This window comes from Poecilia reticulata, chromosome 8, assembly GCF_904066995.2.
Source record: "Poecilia reticulata chromosome 8, P_reticulata-male-v2, whole genome shotgun sequence".
Classification (NCBI taxonomy): Eukaryota; Metazoa; Chordata; class Actinopteri; order Cyprinodontiformes; family Poeciliidae; genus Poecilia; species Poecilia reticulata.
In genome coordinates, this window is record NC_088837.1 from 306,312 (window position 1) to 325,000 (window position 18,689).

An 18,689-nucleotide genomic window follows, 5' to 3' on the forward strand; every position below is an offset into this window, starting at 1 on the left:
CCTTAATTTAACGGCAGCTCAGATGCGCTGCTTGCATCGGTCCTATAAAGACTGTGCAGCTCCCTCCCCCATTCACCCTATTTCCCAAAGACCCCCAGTTTTAAAGATAGAAAATCTGATACTTTAACCCTGAAACAAGTTTAAATTTCACACATTTTTCTCGACAATCTATATTTTGACCAGCATTATGTGCACATGTGTTGTCTTTCTTTCTTTCTTTCTTTCTTTCTTTCTTTCTTTCTTTCTTTCTTTCTTTCTTTCTTTCTTTCTTTCTTTCTTTCTTTCTTTCTTTCTTTCTTTCTTTCTTTTAGATATTACGGAAAGGGAGTGGGCCGGCGCAATAGCTCAAGCCTTGACAACCAAATAGATAATCAACAAGACGAATGGCTTCTTTTGGGAGGTGCGGCTCTCGTATTAATTTTCATTTTCTTTTCTTTGAGCAGGCATCGAAAAATAGGGAACAAGAAGAGGGGAACGAGAAAATAGCATTCCTCTCGATGAACTTTAAACTAAAAACTGTGCCCCCCAAATTGGTCCATTCTTGCACAAAGAAGACTCCACGATACTCTATTTGTTGGCTGATTTCTACCCGGACAACTAGCCATATAAATCCCTATATATTTATATAGGGATGCGATATAGGGATGCGATATACACTGCTCAAAAAAATAAAGGGAACACTTTAACATTTAAGTGAATATATATATATATATATATATATATATATATATATATATATATATATATATATATATATATATATATATATATATATATATATATATATATATATATATTTGTTAATAAAACATTATGAGGGACTTTGCCATTTGCTATTTCTCTGAATGGAAATAATGAAAATAGTGGATGCCCACACACACACACACCATCTGTAAGATCGTCTCTTGTCATTATGTACTGGCCAAGGCAGGAGGGACAGTTCCGCAAGAAAAATGCAAGAATTATTCAAGAATAAATCATTAATCACTTGCTCTTCTTTAAACGGTTCTTCTTTTTCTATTGTCATTCAGCAGTTCCAAACAAGACCCCTTACTCCAGGAGTGAGGGAGGGCAAAGAGCACATAGACACAGGAAAAAAAGGAGACGTCTTGCAAGACTCATGGAGGATCGCCACCCCCACCCTCTTCACAGCTCTTTCCCCTGCACACACAAGCGCGCGGGCGCGCACTCATGCATGCGCAAACACACACAAACACCTCCTCTTGCCAATCATCAGTAAACTATTTTTACATCCCACAAATGGCCTGTCTTCCTATAAAATGATACAAACTGTTTTGTTCCTTAGTGCTAAGAACTCAAGCGCCGAAAGGAAACAGTCAGGAGTCCTCACAGCGCACTGAAGATGGCCTTGAGTTTACTGGAAGTTGTGACAAAGGTAAGAGGCATGGGGGGTGTTCACTGAGATTTTTCTGTCTCTGGGCATCCCGCTTCTCCGAGACTGAGGCGTTTTCCAGTTTCACTGTCCTGTGAGCGTTTGGTGAAATCAGAATGACACTTAGCCCTGGAGGGCCTTTGATTTGTAGCGCAATGTTTATGTAAAAATGAGTTTGGGGTAAATAGGTTGGTGGTTTTGTGTGTGTGTGTGTGTGTGTGTGTGTGTGTGTGTGTGTGTGTGTGTGTGTGTGTGTGTGTGTGTGTGTGTGTGTGTGTGTGTGTGTGTGTGTGTGTGTGCCAGTCAGAGCTGGCGGTATCTGGTGCGTTATGTATTTTTACCCATGAGGCTGTTTATGTGGTTCGTCTGTGATATGTTTCTTCGCGTTTGTTCGTATGAATAGTCCATTGTTAGGAAATGATCATATTCATTTGAACCAAGAGTCGTTATTTTGTTCGTGTAGGTTGTTGAATGTGAAAAAAACTGACTTAAAACTGCTGCCATAATCAGTCACAGAGACAGTCTAAGCCTTGGTTGCTGTTTGGGTTTCTCTTGAACCCACACGACCCTGCTGCTTAAAGTAGTGTATTTTTAGTTTGTGTTTTTCCCCAACAGGTGCAAACAGGTCCCCGATTTGAGTATATAACAAATCGGGTTATAATTGTCGGATAAAGGCGACAATTAAAGTAATGCAGCGGGCTCTGTTAATGGAAACTCGTATGGCTGCACGTTAAAACCAATCTAGCTGGAAAACAAAGGATCTATAAGCTTTCCCAAATAATTTGACTGCTGTGAGCTTTCAGGCCTTCTGTTTATCTGCTGATCCGAGCAGCAGCCTCGGGAAGCACACTCACTGCTGCCTGACCTCTTCACAAATCAATCTTAGTGGAATGAAAAACCAAAGCAAAACGGTTCTCTGCTGGAGCTCACAGGCGATGCTACACATAGAAAAGAGAAACAAACACGCAAAACATAAGAAGATCGTGGGGATCGCAAAACATAAGAAGATCGTAAAAACTTGAGCTATGGGAAGAAAAACATCAATGATCGTGCAGTGACAGTAACAGCGGCCGGAAAAGGTTCAACCAGGGGACACGTTTTCCTGACCGATGAGGTCCAAGAGCTCTGAAGCCAGTGGCTGACCCGCGGTTACACCCCTGTCCCATTCCTACCTTACCTCCCCCTCACGCATAGCGTACCTCCGCCTCTCCTGGTCCCCCTTGACCTCACCAGACTGTTGGACCATCCGCAACCTCGGACATTCCCAGACCTCTGGAGCCCTAGGGCCAGTTTGTCATAACAAGCAAAGTTTAGAGCACTGGAACTCAGACTGACAGTGGCATCTTTCCACCCACACACAAGAAGAAAGACCGACAGACAGACAGACCGACAGACAGAGAGACAGAAAGACAGACAGACAGACCGACAGACAGACAGACAGACAGACTATATTCACATGGATGAGACACTGTAAATGCATTCTATAAGTTTCAGATAATCACTTAGATGACTGAGAATAACAGATTCGCAAGAGGAAGAGTCTTCCAGGCCCGCTCATAAGTCTTGTTACACACTTGTTACAAGGACGATAGTTTAACGGAGAGTCACTTATGCCTCTCCGTTAAAGTCGCTTATAAGATATGGTCTTATAAGAGAGGTTTTATATAAGATATGGTCTTATAAGAGAGGTTTTATATAAGATATGTATATATATATATATATATATATATATATATATATATATATATATATATATATATATATATATATATATATATATATATATAGGGGGCAAAGAACGTCAGCTGACAGGTGATGAGAGTGAGCTCTCCGTCTGTTCGGATGATTTGGTCCAAATGATGGGACTGACGTTTCAAGGCCAGCTTTTCGAAATAAGCTGCAGACCACATGAACTCACAGGACGCACACCAATTGTCCTAAGAGTAATGAGAATACAGCAATAGGGAATACATCGGGGTCTAGGTAGGCATTATGAATTCAAGGCTGGGAAAAAACTGATCTTTGGCCCAGAGAGTCTCGTAGTGGTTTGCTAATTATCAGACAAATCGCCCGCAAATTTTTTTTCACTTTGGCTCGTTGCATCCGCGGTGTCAGATAAATTTATTATTCTGGAGAGCGCGGAGAGAAGTGGAGGTCACAGTACAGGCACGCGTGCTGCAGGAGGAGGTCTACACTTGAGATATGTGGCAACAACAATGTAGTGTGTGTGTGTGTGTGTGTGTGTGTGTGTACCATTCAGTAAGTATTTAAAAGCCAGAGCCAGATAATGGCTGCCAAGTGCAGCATGCGCGTGCACAGTTTTTTTGAAGTGAACGCGCTGTTGAGCGTTCCTTATGGATTTGTCAATATTTCTAAGCGATTAAAGAGAGTTTAAAAGGTCAGTTGATATAACTAAGTAATTCCACAACAGATCCCCGTATATAACTGAAGACTGCATACTTTTTTTTAACTTTCCTGTGTTTTAGCATGAAGCACTTTTTAATCCTGTTGGTCTGCTGTTACCTTCTAGAACCTGCTCTGTGTTTTTATGTAATGTACACATGAATTAAATACAATACAATACAGTACAATACAATAAAGTGCAATTTCCAGATCAAGGTCATTAATGCGGTATTTTAGAATACAATCAGGAACTATCCATCCATCCATTTTTTTACACCCTTGTCCCTCAGTGGGGTCGGGAGGGGTGCTGGTGCCTATCTCCAGCTAGCGTACCGGGCGAGAGGCGGGGTGCAGCAGCTAATTTCAGTTAGGTATAATTTCCATAGGTTTTTTTGTGATTTTGGCGTGACCCTTTAGCGGGTTAGTATTTACATTTCACCTCATCACTTTCTCGTAATAATATTCTTCACGCAATCCACGAGAACAGTCATACTGATGCTGGGACGTGGAATTGCAATGATAGCTGCCAACTCATACTGGTTGGAAGTGAGTTCTGTTGTTCTCTGCTGAGGCCCTTATTATTAATAGTGGACCATTAGGCCTCTACAAGCGTCCTGGTGATAAACCATCTCTTCTACTGACTGAAATGATGTTGTCTTTATTAGATTGTCTTTGGATAAACATTGTGGTGATTTGTGATGCATTGTCTTTACCATGACTTTTTAATTATAATGAATAAGTTTGAGCATGGGCTTCACACTGGCGCAGTTGGTAGCGCTGTTGCCTTGCAGCAAGATTCCCGGCCCGGTGTGCATGGTTGTTTGTCCTGTCTGTCTCTGTGTTGCCCCTGCGACAGACTGGCGACCTGTCCAGGGTGACCCCACCTCTCGCCCGGAACGTTAACTGGAGATAGGCACCAGCAACCCTCCCGACCCCACTAAGGGACAAGGGTGTTAGAAATTGGATGGATGGAAGTTTGAGCATGGGGAGCTCATAAAGGTATATATATATATATATATATATATATATATATATATATATATATATATATATAAAGAGCTCTTTTTTAATTAGCAATGTGAAACACTGACTTAACTAAAGGCAAAAAAAAACGACCTTCATGCAGTCCAGGAACTGCAAATTTGCAGTGGAATACTGAACGCTGTCTGTCAGGCTTCATAAAGTTAAAAATCAATTTTAAAATTCTTCCTCAGTTACTGACCCGCACATCAGGATTTAGACCGCTGTTTACATCAGGACTTTGAAAAACACGGACCATTTGAAAAGCGCTTAAACTGCCGCCCTTATGAGACATTTCAACCGTTTCTCACGTTTTTCCTCCTCAAGATAGATTTAAACGGAATCTGTGTTACATAGCAATCTATCTCAATAATAAACCCCGAAAGAAAGAAAGAAAGAAAGAAAGAAAGAAAGAAAGAAAGAAAGAAAGAAAGAAAGAAAGAAAGAAAGAAAGAAAGAAAGAAAGAAAGAAAGAAAGAAAGAAAGAAAGAAAGAAAGAAAGAAAGAAAGAAAGAGAGAGAAGGAAATGTTAGTCGTAAGCAATGTATAAAATCTAATAGTGATAGATAGATAGATAGATAGATAGATAGATAGATAGATAGATAGATAGATAGATAGATAGATAGATAGATAGATAGATAGATAGATAGATAGATAGATAGATAGATAGATAGATAGATAGATAGATAGATAGATAGATAGATAGATAGATAGATAGATAGATAGATAGTTTACCAATGTGATTGCTATAATTCATGTCCACATTAAAATGACATCATAGCGGCTCTTTGTTTCATTATTACATCAAATATAACACTAAAAATCACATGAGCATGTTAGCCTAGAATCATTCTTTCAGTTTTCATTCTTTTCATTTTCCACAACTTGATCGATGTGCAGATATGTAAAATATTTAGACAAGGCAGAAGATTAAATTTAAAAGAACAGTATTTTTTTCTTCATCAGTGTTAGCCTTCATTGTTCATGTGGCTCATATTTGGCTCACTACACGCAGGGCTAACTTAGGATGACCGAAGCATGACGCTGTTAGATTTTCAGTTCTTATAATTTTCAGTTGCTTTGACCTTGAACGGTTTGTTCCTCTAGAACCAGCACAGGCTCACATGCTGAACCTCTCAGTGCCGACGTTTTTTCTTTGCGCTCTATTGTTCCGCTCTCGGTGGCTTCAGCGCCAGAAGGAATCCAAGGTTCTATTGTTGGCGCCCCGCACAGCCTCTGGGTCTCCCTGACTCCTCGGTGTCCCTCTCTCTGTGTTAATCTGACAATATGTCTTTGTTTCACTTTCTCCTCGGCTGAACTGCTGCTTTTTGCAGCTCTCTAGCTACCCGCTACCTGCCCGACCCTCTCCCAAAAGCACCTCTGTAGGAATTATTGCACAAAGAAGAAACTCGATCTTGTGAGATATTTTCTTTCAAACAAGGATATGTGATTTATTTCAACCTATAACATCAAATTATGAACATACTGAATTTCCTAATAACAATTAAAGGTAATGTTATTTTTGGTTTGGAAAATTAGACCGTTATTTTCTTCCCATAGCTCTTGTCAGGTCCTGATGGCTCCAGTTATTATACACTTTGATGTGATTTGTTTGAGTTTATGTTCTGAAAGGTTTTTCGTTTTCTTGAACATTTTAGCAATAAAAAATATTTGGTTTCGGAAAAAAAAAGAAAAAAGAAGAACCAATCTCTCGCTGAGAAGCCCAGCAGCTTATGGTTGCTGGAAACATCCATTAAATTGGGCTCTGACGGGACGATCTCTGGATTCTCCTGCTCGGCTGCGAGATGGTGAGCTGAAAAAGATGACAGTGAAGATTGTGATGCTTGCACTCATCTTTACAAACGAACACAGCATTGAGAATTTACTTTTTTAATTTGTTGTTACTCTCTGTGTGCGTGGGCCTGGTCCTGCTGGTCTTTACTGAACTAACTCCTAAAACGATTAACCAAAAAGTCAGCTCAGCGCCCTGCTTTTGTTTTCTCGTCATTTTTGTTCAAAGCTAAACGCACGGGCCCGCGTGGGTCCCAGAAGTTGAGAGACTCATGGTTGTCCCCCTCCAACAAGCACCCCCACCCAGACCCCCGCCACGGCTAAGGCGTCACGTGCTTCATTAAATAATTAATGCAGGGGTTGCAGAACCGATATGGATTCGTCAGGAATATAACGGACAGAACGTCGCTCTGCTCCAAGTGTGCGTGTGTGTTTGACGTGGAAAAGTCAATTGTCCTTTAAAAAATACAAGCCCCTTGTATCAGCAGAGAGTGGAGAGAAAGGGAAGAAGAGAGAGAGAGGGCGAGAGAGAGAGAACGAGAGAAGACACCGGGAAACGCCAACAGAGAGAGAGAGAGAGAGAGAGAGAGAGAGAGAGAGAGAGAGAGAGAGAGAGAGAGAGAGAGAGAGAGAGAGAGAGAGAGAGAGAAGGAGGCTGCAATAAAACAAATTTGGACGGGTGTGTGTCTTGCGGGTCGCTGTGGACGCCGTGAGTATTGCGGAAGGAAGGGGACTGCATGGGTGGAAAGCCCACTTCTTCCTCCTATACGCCGCGCCGCCTACGCCCGCTTCCCACTCAGTGAATCACAGGCTGTTTTAACACCGTGGTAAATATGCCCCCAAATCCTCATCTTTCGCCGTGTTTTCTCATGGTGCATGTGGCTGTCGTGTTGTTTACACATCACGCCTCCCACCCATCATCATCAGCCATTGTTTATAGGTTGGAGAGATACAGCCGGGCAGCGTACAATGAGGGAGGGAAGTGGGAGCAACTGCGATGTTAGCCGATGGCTGTTTCTATCTTCAGAAGCACTTGAATGTTCTTCTCCATCTTTCTCCCATCAACTCCTGTTTGCGTCTACATCTCTTTATCCGCTTGAGTTTGTCCACTCCCTCTCCCTCTCCTCTCTCTCATTTTTTTCCCTCCCAGCCAGCTACTTTTCCTGATTTATAGTGAGGCAGGGTGTCAGCGTGCGGCTGCCATTGTGATTTTGTGAAGGAGCTTTGTTGTTTATGGCACCAGCCCCGATAAATCATGTGTCCCAACGCTGTGGGAAGAAGGTGAGGGAAAATGACGGCCGATGGACCGATGATAGACGGAGGCGGAAGAAGACAGGATGAAGTGCTGCTGCTTCCACCGACACTTCTTTTACCTTCCCTATGTTCCTCCACAGTTATTCCTGTGTTACTGACATCCCTTTCACCCCCCCCCCCCGCCCCCCGGTCCCCTCCCGCCATAATTCGCACAGCTTTTTTTAATCTTTCTCCCTACTCCCGATTAATACTCGTGGTCTTTCCTATTTCCGACTTGCTCCGGCTTAGAAATTCATGAACCTCTTGTTCGTGAATTACTGTGGTGACCTATTAAAGTAAGATTTGTTGAAATTTAGCGCACCGCGAAGCCCTCAACAGTAATGAAATCTCACGCAAAGGATTTGTTGGCAAAAGAAAAACTCTGTATTTAGCTCAGACTGAAAAAACCTATCAAGCTGGACAAGAATGACTTTACTGATAATAGCGCTTTGCGTCACACGTTCACGAGCACAGGAAGGCCCCTGACTTCAGATGAAATGTGTCCTGCGTCGGTCTGTCCCTGAACAATTAGTGTGACTTTGATTTTTCAGACATTTTGCTTAATTTCTTTGCACTGGTGATTTTATTTAATTAAATTACGTTTGCTTCTTATTTGTGCCATCCCAACTAACTACTACTATAGCTTTATTCCTCTTTTTTCTCACCATGCATTTTTCCTTGGATGCTTCCTGCAATGGAGCTTGTCGTCGTTATTCGTTTCAACATCCAGTATCTCTGGTTCCGTTCATCTTCACCTTTAATCAGAACTTTTTTTCCCTTTTCTTTGAAATTGAAGACATGTGTGAGGTTCCATTTTTAGCCTGCCAGCAGAGTGAGATGTGGGCGGAAGTAAACATAATTTATGCATCATAACTCACCGCCGTGTGTGATGTTTGGGTTTAAAAGCAGCTGGTACGAAGAGAATAGCACAGGATTCTGAACACTAGATCATATGCTTTTATTGTGGAACAAAAACAAAACAATTCCCAGGCAGACAAGTCAGAATATTTATTATTATTATTATTATTATTATTATTATTATTATTATTATTATTATTAGTAGTAGTAGTAGTAGTAGTAGTAGTAGTAGTAGTAGTAGTAGTAGTACTGTAACTGTTAATGTTGTTTAGGATGGATGGATGGATGGATGGATGGATGGATGGATGGATGGATGGATGGATGGATGGATGGATGGATGGATGGATGGATGGATGGATGGATGGATGGATGGATGGATGGATGGATGGATGGATGGATGGATGGATGGATGGATGGATGGGCATATTTGTAAGGCAGACATCCCCGTCTGTCTCCTCGCCCACAACATCAGTGTAAACCGAAGTATTACCAGATTAGCTCGACCCATCCCATAATAATGACAGCAGCAGAAAAGAGGGCAGAGCTTTGTGTTCTTGCTCTTCACTGTGGTGTCAGAAACAATATTTTGGCTCATTTCCGTGGACGGAGTAGGACTAGGTGGCGCTGGTGTTTTAACATAACATTCGATTAAAATCATTTTTACGCCTTCCTGTGAAATGACTGCTCTAATATTTATGGTTGCTAGAAGAAACACACAAATAATATTGATCAATCGCTATCAAACACTAAAATTGCGAAACAAAAAGAAAAGTCGAACTTTGTTGTGGATTCTGATGTTTGCTCTTCAGGACTTGTTTTGAGGATGTAATTGCGGAAACTGAGCGTTGATTCATAAAGCTGCAGCACGTAAATGAGCAGCGAAGACAATTGTTTTCTTTTTCTTTTTGTTTTGTTTTTTACCTCATTGCCTGTGTCCGTTTCTAGATAGTATATTCTCACATGGTAGTTGTTTGTCAAAGAGTTGGTGTAAAACCCTCGAATAATTGCAAGCGACCAGGATGCAGGTACTGTGTTTCTGCAGCTCGGAACATAGGATGACCGGTGAGCTCAGTGAGAGCAGGTTGTGAGTGGCCTCGCTGTATTCATGTTATTATTTCTGTGTGAAATAACTCTGAGAAAATATCCAGCGTCCAAATTCTCCTCAGGCAACTTGCGGAGAGTCGTGTGCTTCTGATGCGCTGTGGTGCGCTGTTCAGCACCTTATGTCTTCACATATTGGTGGTTTCACTGCTTCTTTGCGCAAGCGGTAAACATGAACGTTATAACTTACTTATCTTAAATTAGATAACGTGTATTTACTATACATGGGATGCAGTATAGAGTAAATGTCAAGTTTTTGTAATAACTGCCGACGAACAAAGCAGGTTTGCTTCGGACAATTAAACGGGACAAAAGGTTATTGCAAAAATTGTTTGACAGTATGTGGGACGTTAAGGTTTCCGACTGCGCCTGTCTGCATATTATGGTCAACTCAAAGAAATACTTATAAAGTAGGATATATTTCATTCGCAAAACAACAAAAATACTGTCAGACGAAGTAGAGCATTCAAACTGTAGTGTAACAAAATTAATCTAAAACACAAAAGTCCAATAAAAGTAATCGGAACGGTGTTAAATGTCTGCCAAGCCTTCTGCTGCAGACAAAACTAATTTAACTGAGTATAGAATCAACAACAAAGATATAAAATAATATAGTAATAGAACTTATTGAATGTCTTAAAACGTAAAATCACAAGCTTCGGTTCTAAATCTGCAGCCCTCTGAATTTCAAAAAACAAATATTTAAGATGGAGCACAGGTTATCAGAGTCCAACATGCCTTTGTTATTATTTTTAATTCGTATTATACTTATTATTAATAATAATAATAATAATAATAATAATAATTATTATTATTATAATAATAATAATAATAATAATAATAATAATAATAATAATAATAATAATAATAATAATTATTATTATTATTATTATTATTATTATTATTATTATTATTATTATTATTATTATTATTATTATTATTATTATATCTTACGATTTTGCCTATATCCAGTCCTTTGCTCCCCGCGCCAGTCGGCTACCTCCCCTAATTTTCCTTTGCGCGGAAAAAACTCTCCCTTTCGAAATAAATCAAAATGAAGCTTCTCTGGTAATTTATAATCTTCTTAGCGACGGCACTGACTCAGAGCTCGTAAAACCGAAGCATCCGGGCTGAATGAAGAGTCATACAGAAAACCCTTCTGTATCCTTTCTTTCTTTCTTTCTTTCTTTCTTTCTTTCTTTCTTTCTTTCTTTCTTTCTTTCTTTCTTTCTTTCTTTCTTTCTTTCTTTCTTTCTTTCACCAAGCTTTATCCAACTGAAATTGACGAATTCGCTTTCCTTTACACAATATTTTTTGTCCTTTCACTTTCCCCTACTTCTGCCATCCTCTCTAGATTTTCTGTGTAGGTGTGTGTCGCTGTGCGAGCGTGTTAGACGGCATGGCAGAAGGCCTCCCAGTACGCGTGGGCAGATATTAACACAAGCAAAAGGACGCATTGGGATTTCAAAGCCAAGTCCACGTCGTAAAAATTCAATTGATCTACAAATATTTGCCATTAACAGCAGCTTGACACCGTCCGCGCAAACCCACATAGAGATAACCTTTTATTTGAACAAAATACAAAAGTAAAAATTAACAAGTGAAAATTTTAATGAAATTTAAACTAAAGCTCTCTTTTTTTACATATTTAATGCAATTTGTGGTTTTAACTGTAATGTTTCGGTACCCAGTCCGCCTGGAAGACATGTTTACAGGAAGTACAAAAGCTGAACCCATTGAAACAAACTTCTTAAAAGGCGAATGGTGTTTTCCGTCTTAACCGTCTTTCCCTCTGATCGGGCTCAATTTTCCGCCGTATAGCAGCAGTTTTTCGGGGGTCTTTGTGCAGATGGACGCGCAGCTTGCCGTGAACCGTCCTAACATCAGAGGAGCACCTCCACCACCCCATCCAGAATCTTCATTCTCTCTCTCCTGCTGTGGGAGTCATCTACTCGGGTCAGGATCACTTCACTCTGCCGAGCCGCCAGTAACGAATAACACAAAGGGAAAAACGAACATGTTTTGTGGATTCTTCAGATAGCTGGACAGAAGTCAGGGGAACAGCACCAGAAATGAAAGCGCAATTGTGAGTCACTCATCTGGGAAACAATACAGACTGATCACTGATCACCGGAGGCTCCTCTTGAGTCACTCTCCAATATCGCTCGCTGTCATTTAGTGTGGGTCCTTCTAGGGTCGCTCTGCACCCCGAACCTTTGCCGTTGGACCGACAATACTGTAATCAAAGAAAAAAGACTAAAGAAAATGAAAAGGTTCATCACTGGTCGCTGTGGTCAGGCACCGAGCCGAATGTGTGGAGCATTCTGCAGCAGACTAATAAGTGGGGGTGGGGAGAGACCGCGCGCCATGTGTCTGTATTTTTCTTTCTTTTTTTTCTTAGGTAAGGAAGTACCACATATCGAACAGTTCTCATGAGCTTGTGTGCCGCTGGTACGCTCCGATGTTGCGAATTTATTGGAAACATTGCGAATTAATGTCTCCTCCCAAACACTGCAGGCAAAAAATAAATTCTTGAGACTTGAGAGAGAGGTGCTTTAGTGTCTGTAACGGACGATGGTACGGCTGGAAATCAGGTTTGATTGTGATAAGCAGCGAACAAAAAGCAAAGTTTGAGTAAATACGCATCAGCGGTTTGGGAAAAAAATGCTACGTCCAAGTAAAAGAAAGATTGATTGTTCATCGTAGCTGGAGTGGATGGCGTCCACTGGTGTCCAAAGCGGCTGTTTTCCAGAGGGGTAAGCCACCAGCAGGAGATCCGGTAGGACACAAACAGACATAAAGCAGGTAAGATATGCTGAGACTTTCCTTCCGTTCTGTGTCCTCATCCCACGCTCCATAGCCCGTCACATCATGGATTATCTGTTGTGTAAACGTGAATAGTGTTTCTCCCTGTTCGAGATATTCATGGGCTGCACTTGCTTGCAGACCAGGACGGAAAAATTTGTGTGTATGTGTGTGTGTGTGTGTGTGTGTGTGTGTGTGTGTGTGTGTGTGTGTGTGTGTGTGTGTGTGTGTGTGCGTGCGTGCGTGCGTGCGTGCGTGCGCGCGCGTGCGTGCGTGTGTGTGTGTGTGTGTGTGTGTGTGTGTGTGTGTGTGTGTGTGTGTGTGTGTGTGTGTGTGTGTGTGTAGGTGGGTGGGTGCTCGAGAGCACATGTGCCTCAGAATGGGAAGACTAACAGACAGGGAGTCAAAAAAGGGCGCCACACAGTGCTACGTTTGCTTCCTTCCTCATTTTAAAAGGAGGTTACCTGCAGTACGACGAAAGCTTTGGACAGGGAGGTGCTGTGGTATGTGTGGGAGCATGTGAAAGAGAGTGACTGAGATGAAAAGGATAGGGACCTGATGGCTCAATGCAATGAAAGAAGATGCATGTTTGGCCAGTTGTGATTTATGATAGTGTGAATGGATTGCTCACTCAACAAGCCTCCCGCCTACCCCCCAGCTCATTCTTTCTTGCTTTTCTTACTCACATGTCCTTTCCTGGCCCGAACAAACAGCAATTTCAAGAAAAAAACTCCACTAAATTCCCAGTGAATATGACCTAAGATGAACAAATTGTAGAATAAAACTATTTAAAGAGAAGGATTACGCTTTCTTTGAAAGTCTTGACTTTCAGAGAGGACTAGGCAATTAAAGCAATTAAAACCTATGCCATTTACCATATAAATAGTTGCTAAATATGGCTTCCATCATCTTAAGTAACTTTTGGACATCTGATCTGCCAACCTGCTTGACCTCGGTGGGTTCTTCTCGCTGTCACATAGAGATTTTAAAAGCTTAAACAAGCCACAGCAACTCCTTGAATTTTGTGATTTAATTGATTTTTCATACATCACTGACAAACTATGGGCAAAACATAATCAGAGTAAAATTGAGACAAGGACGTCTGACACTATTGCGCTCTGTGACAGCTGACAGGTCTGGCTGGGATCCATGCAGCTTCTGTCTTCTGCAGTAACAAACTGAATAGTAGACTGGTTTGATTCTGGGACAAGGACCCTGATTATGTTTCTGAAGCTTCAAAGAGGAGAACCTGACAGGATCCAGGCTCTTCAATAACAAGCCAAGAAAATCCAGGTTTAGGTCACTTAGATCTGTTCTGTAAGAGAAATGATAAAATAAGGCAAAACATTATTTCCAGTAGCATATTGCTTCTAAAAAGCCACATGTCCAAAATGGTAATTTAGCACATATGAAAACATTAAACAAGTTTTATAACTATTATGCCTGAAAGATGTCAAAGCTGTAGAGACAACTAGATGCATGCAACACAGTGAGACTCTTTATTATTATTAACAGGATCAGGAGTCACAGTTAGGATGCAGAACTCACTCTGTCACATCCTTCTTCCCTTATAAGGATAAACTATTTAACTGGATGACCAAAGTTAGCAAAATCTCCTTTCAAATATCCTATTAATTATTTTTTACAGTAATATTAGACAATTGGAAAATAATAATAACTCTTCTCTCCACCACTAAACACACATGCATATCAAGCAGTCACATTTATCGCTGTCGATTCTGTGTTCAACAGAATTGTTTGGCTTGGCACTTTTTTGGCCCAGGAGCAAAAAGTGCAATTTAACCCCTGGAAAAGCCCCCTTCCCCCTCTGATGATGTCCAGCTTCCTTTGAGATTGTGGTTAAAGATTAGCATGTCTTATAAAGATTAACTCTCTGTCATGCTGACGGCATGAGTTTTTGGTTCAGGACTGTTTTTACCTAAGGCCAAGCTCTCAGTGAACAGAGGAAACCAGGAACACAGAAAGGTTCCACATGGGTGGATAATCAGAAATAAGATGGAAGATAATGAAACAAAATGGCTCAGATACTTCTTGGAGAATGAGGCTTTAAAGAGCTGCTGTAAAATATAAACAAACAGAAAAAATTTGAAAAAGTTTTTATCAAACGTATGACTAAGAAATAAAGCAAAAGCATCTGAAGAAAACAAACAAATTCCCAGAATAGGTGTTTTTTTTACTGGTATGTGTTTATTTTGATGTGAATAAAGTATTGTAATCCATCCATCCATCCATCCATCCATCCATCCATCCATCCATCCATCCATCCATCCATCCATCCATCCATCCATCCATCACGTTTATCCCTAGTGAGGTGGCGAGGCCTGCTGGTGCCCATCTCCAGTGGTTACCAGGCGAGAGATGGGGTCACCCTGACAGGTCACCAGTCCATCACAGATATTTAATACATTTCTCACCACCAAATATATGTGTTTTTTAAAACATTTTAAAAGTTTAAATGTATATATAAAAAAAATCAGTAGACAACTTTAGCTTAAAAAAATTTCAAAGTAGATTTTTACTCACAATAAATGTAGTCCCGTGACAACTGATGGCCACAGTAAAACAGAAGGTGAATCCTTTTGGCAGAATGTAAGTACACAACCCTCCACTCACCTCCCAAGATGGAGGAAAATGGTTGATTTAATATTGACTTCTAAAATTAATTTGTTTTCTTGTTTTACAAGTTTAAAAATGTCTGAAAACATAAGTGAATGTAAATGAACTTGAATGCAGTCTCTTTTCAGGGCAGATGCTGCCATTGAAAAGTAGAGCTGATGTTGAAATGTCATCCACCTGAAGCTGGTTGGGGGGCAGAAACCACACTGCAGTGTTAAGCATGTCGAAGCTTGCCCATTTGGTGCAACCGTGGTGTTGATGATGATGAGGCTGCATAACAAACAGACTTTTTTCCACTTTAAACAACACAAATCATGCTGTTTGAAGTGTTTGTAAAATGTAGGAGTTTTAGCATATCTGCTGGTGAGTGGTAGATGGTCTTAAAGACTTCAAAGATCAGGTACACCTTCATTAAACTGTGTTGTAATATCAGATTAGGCACATTTGGACACAGGGCGTTTGTAAACTCTCCAGAAAAACCCTTCTATAAGAGGGATTATTTATCCGTAAATCAGACAAACATATACATGGTGAACAATAAGGGCAGCAGAAAAGGGTTTCCCTAAAATATAAAGTTTTCTTTAAAAAAAAAAAAAGCAAGGAAAGAAAGAAGATGGAAACAGAATTTATATTTAGTGTGCAAAGGACAAATAAAATAATTCCTAGTTTGTTAAACTACAATAAAGATGTAGGTGCATCCATCAAGGCAGGTGATGAACTAAGCCTTCAAAAATGAAAAATGCAGCGGATTGAACTGGAGGCGCTAAAAATAAAGCCACGGATAGCTGCGGACGCCGCAAAGCTGTTTTGCGGGAGTTGGGCGGGGCGAAGACAGTTAGTCTGCTGTCTGCCAGTTGTAAATGATTTTATTAGCCTACATGTAAATAGCTTAGAGGTAGTTAGAATAATGTATTCTTGCCTACGTTTTCAAGGTGACATGCGCAGTAGAGCGGCTGCTGACGCAGCGTGACGTCGACTGATAATCCCTCTATAACGATAATGATTTTTATTGTTGAGTACTTTTTAATTTGAAAACAAATGCTACAGAAATAGCTTCTCATTGGTAGCTACATAAAGTTTAACTTCATCTACAATTCTGTTTCTCAGAGCTTCAAAAAAGTATAGAGACAACTTTGTTGACATTCTGATGTTTGTTTTCATCTGGTCACAGATATGTGAACTGTATGATGTATGATGTATTTATTGTCTTGTTATTAGATTAAAATAGTTTACAATTTTAAAATAGAATAGCACTCTGTTGCTCAGCAGAACAAATTCGATGACAGTTTCAGAATGACAGATTTGGTCTACTTAGGCTGTGTGAGCATAATGATATTTTTTAACGTTGCTCTAAGGTTACTCTGTTTAACTGAAAACTAAGTTATTTATATGTAACTAAAAAGACAAGACCATGAAATGTAAGTCAATCTACCTAGCTTTTTGCACTATTCTGCTTTTTGAACTGAGAACTTCAAGCCTAGATAGATCTATGGTATATCTATTTAAATATAAAGTATTTAGTAAATATAAAATAATGGTAGAACAGTAGTAGAACTGTAAGGAAATCAAAAGTTATGATTTGTTCTTAAATGTTTGAGTCAGTGAAAGCAGATTCAGCTGCACCTGATAAAAATTCAATTTCCATAAACCTTTCTGATATGCATAAATGTTGTGACACAAAGAAGTCCAAAAACACAAGATGACAGAATATGAACTCGCCATGATTGTGGAAAAATATGCATTTTAAAGATAAACTGTCAAGTGAAAAGTATATGAAGAAAACCATTGAAAACAGGACAGCTGTTGAGTAATCTGCACTTATCTCAGATGGACAGCAGATAGCAGAGCACATGTTTTACAGTCAGATGAGTCAATTCTCCAACTGCTTCAGCAAACCCAACTTTAAATAGGGAGTCAGAAATAAAATAGATCATCCTGGGAAACTTATAAAACCCAGTTTGTGTGTTAGCTTTATAGTCCCTCGGTGCCCGCAGTCAGGATGATTACCTGATTTGTGCCAAACAAAGACTATGAAAAAAATTAACATCTATTTGCTACCATCCCATGAGTTATGCACAGAGAGTTATGTTGTGCTAGTTGCAAAAAAGGCCAACTGTTGGTGTCCATAAAATATGCTTCCAACAGCTTCACAGGAACAGTGTGAGTATTAAGAAGAAGATGGACAAACAACAGTAACAACTTGCATTTCATCACAAATCTCACTTTAAGGAAAACACAGAGGTCTACTTTGAAACGGTAACATTTTATTTTCAGAACGTCACGTACAAAAATTGCAAATAAGCGGATGGCTAGTGGATGTCAACATGGCTTCCTCAGCTTTCTTTCCTATTTTGCTACATCAACTCAGTCAGTCAAGACCTATAAAGTATTTTCCTTTCTATTTCTGAATAAACAATAACAGCAAAAATGAAGGAAATTGCAAGAATTTTGTTTTTATTTAGACTTTTTTTTAAACTTTTTTGAAAATGCATTTGATCATTTGATTTACTCATGGTGCTCTTTGCCAATTATCTGGTGGCTAAATAAATACTTCAGCATGGGAATTATAACTTTCTATGTTGAGTAACCTGTTTGCTACATGACACTAATGCTGTGAGTCACTGACTGTAGGTTTAGTTCATTTTAATTTACGTATATACCAGCAGTTCACATAAAGCATGTTTTTACTATGAACAGGTTCAATTTTCAGTTCAATTAAATTTTATGTATATAGCACCGATCCAGGACAAATATCAAGTCACATGTCTCAGGTCCAATTCATATCCAGTTCTACACAATTCAGATTTTGATACAGTTCATTTTAATAAAGTGAAAATAAGAGCTATTCAAATTCAAATACAGATTCAGTAACAGGAGGAGTCTGTATATTATGAAATATTTATCAGTCAAAACAGTTATCAGTTTCTAAAAAATGAAGTTTTGAATTAGCATTAGACTTTTAGATAGTGAAACAAGAATTCAGCCTTTGCCATGGAAACATTGCGTGAGGATAAGTTTTATATATGTTTTGATGAGACATGTGGACTGAAGTAATTGGAATATAGTTTGCTTAAGGGAGGAAAACGTGTCCACCTCTCTAATGAAACTGACAGAAGATACAAAAGATAAAACAGCAGTCTACTATGGTCTTAATTGCAAAAGGAATAATGATTGAAAATGTTTTTTTGGTTTTAATAGTTTGATGCTGTCACATAATACATGATGAAATATGGGTTTCTCACAGTTACTTTAGTTTGAGATTTCCCATAAATTTCACTGCAGTCTAATCCCGCTGTGCTCTCATTTAATCAACAAACCTTGGTGTTGCAATACACCTGCAGAATCTCCCTGTTAAACCTTTAGCTCCTTTGACCTGGGAACTGTACGT

The 18,689-nt window shown here is 39.8% G+C and overlaps 1 protein-coding gene and 2 long non-coding RNA genes across 11 annotated transcripts in view; 1 reads left to right on the plus strand and 2 right to left on the minus strand.

Moving 5' to 3' along the window:
- The window catches only part of LOC103468219 (uncharacterized), a 352,500-nt gene that overhangs the window by 285,560 nt on the left and 48,251 nt on the right, over positions 1–18,689 (minus strand). The window lies entirely within an intron of this gene.
- hoxb3a (homeobox B3a) overlaps positions 1–18,689 on the plus strand; it is a 69,912-nt gene that overhangs the window by 37,311 nt on the left and 13,912 nt on the right. For 4 of the 9 annotated variants that reach the window (XM_081609549.1, XM_081609548.1, XM_081609552.1 and 1 more), the window contains 2 exons: positions 312–400; positions 1,032–1,396. The exons of 2 other annotated variants lie outside the window; for them this stretch is intronic. The gene's annotated coding sequence lies outside the window, so the exon portion shown is untranslated. Of the gene's footprint in view, positions 1–311; positions 401–1,031; positions 1,397–7,273; positions 7,435–12,224; positions 12,665–18,689 lie in introns of those variants that run through there. 3 more of the 9 variants (XM_081609553.1, XM_008415115.3, XM_008415116.3) reach the window with 3 other exon arrangements.
- Positions 13,343–18,689, minus strand: part of LOC145552412 (uncharacterized) — a 44,313-nt gene continuing 38,966 nt past the window's right edge. Inside the window, exon 3 of the long non-coding RNA XR_014088450.1 lies at positions 13,343–13,979. This is a non-coding gene — a long non-coding RNA (uncharacterized LOC145552412). The remainder of the gene's footprint in view (positions 13,980–18,689) is intronic.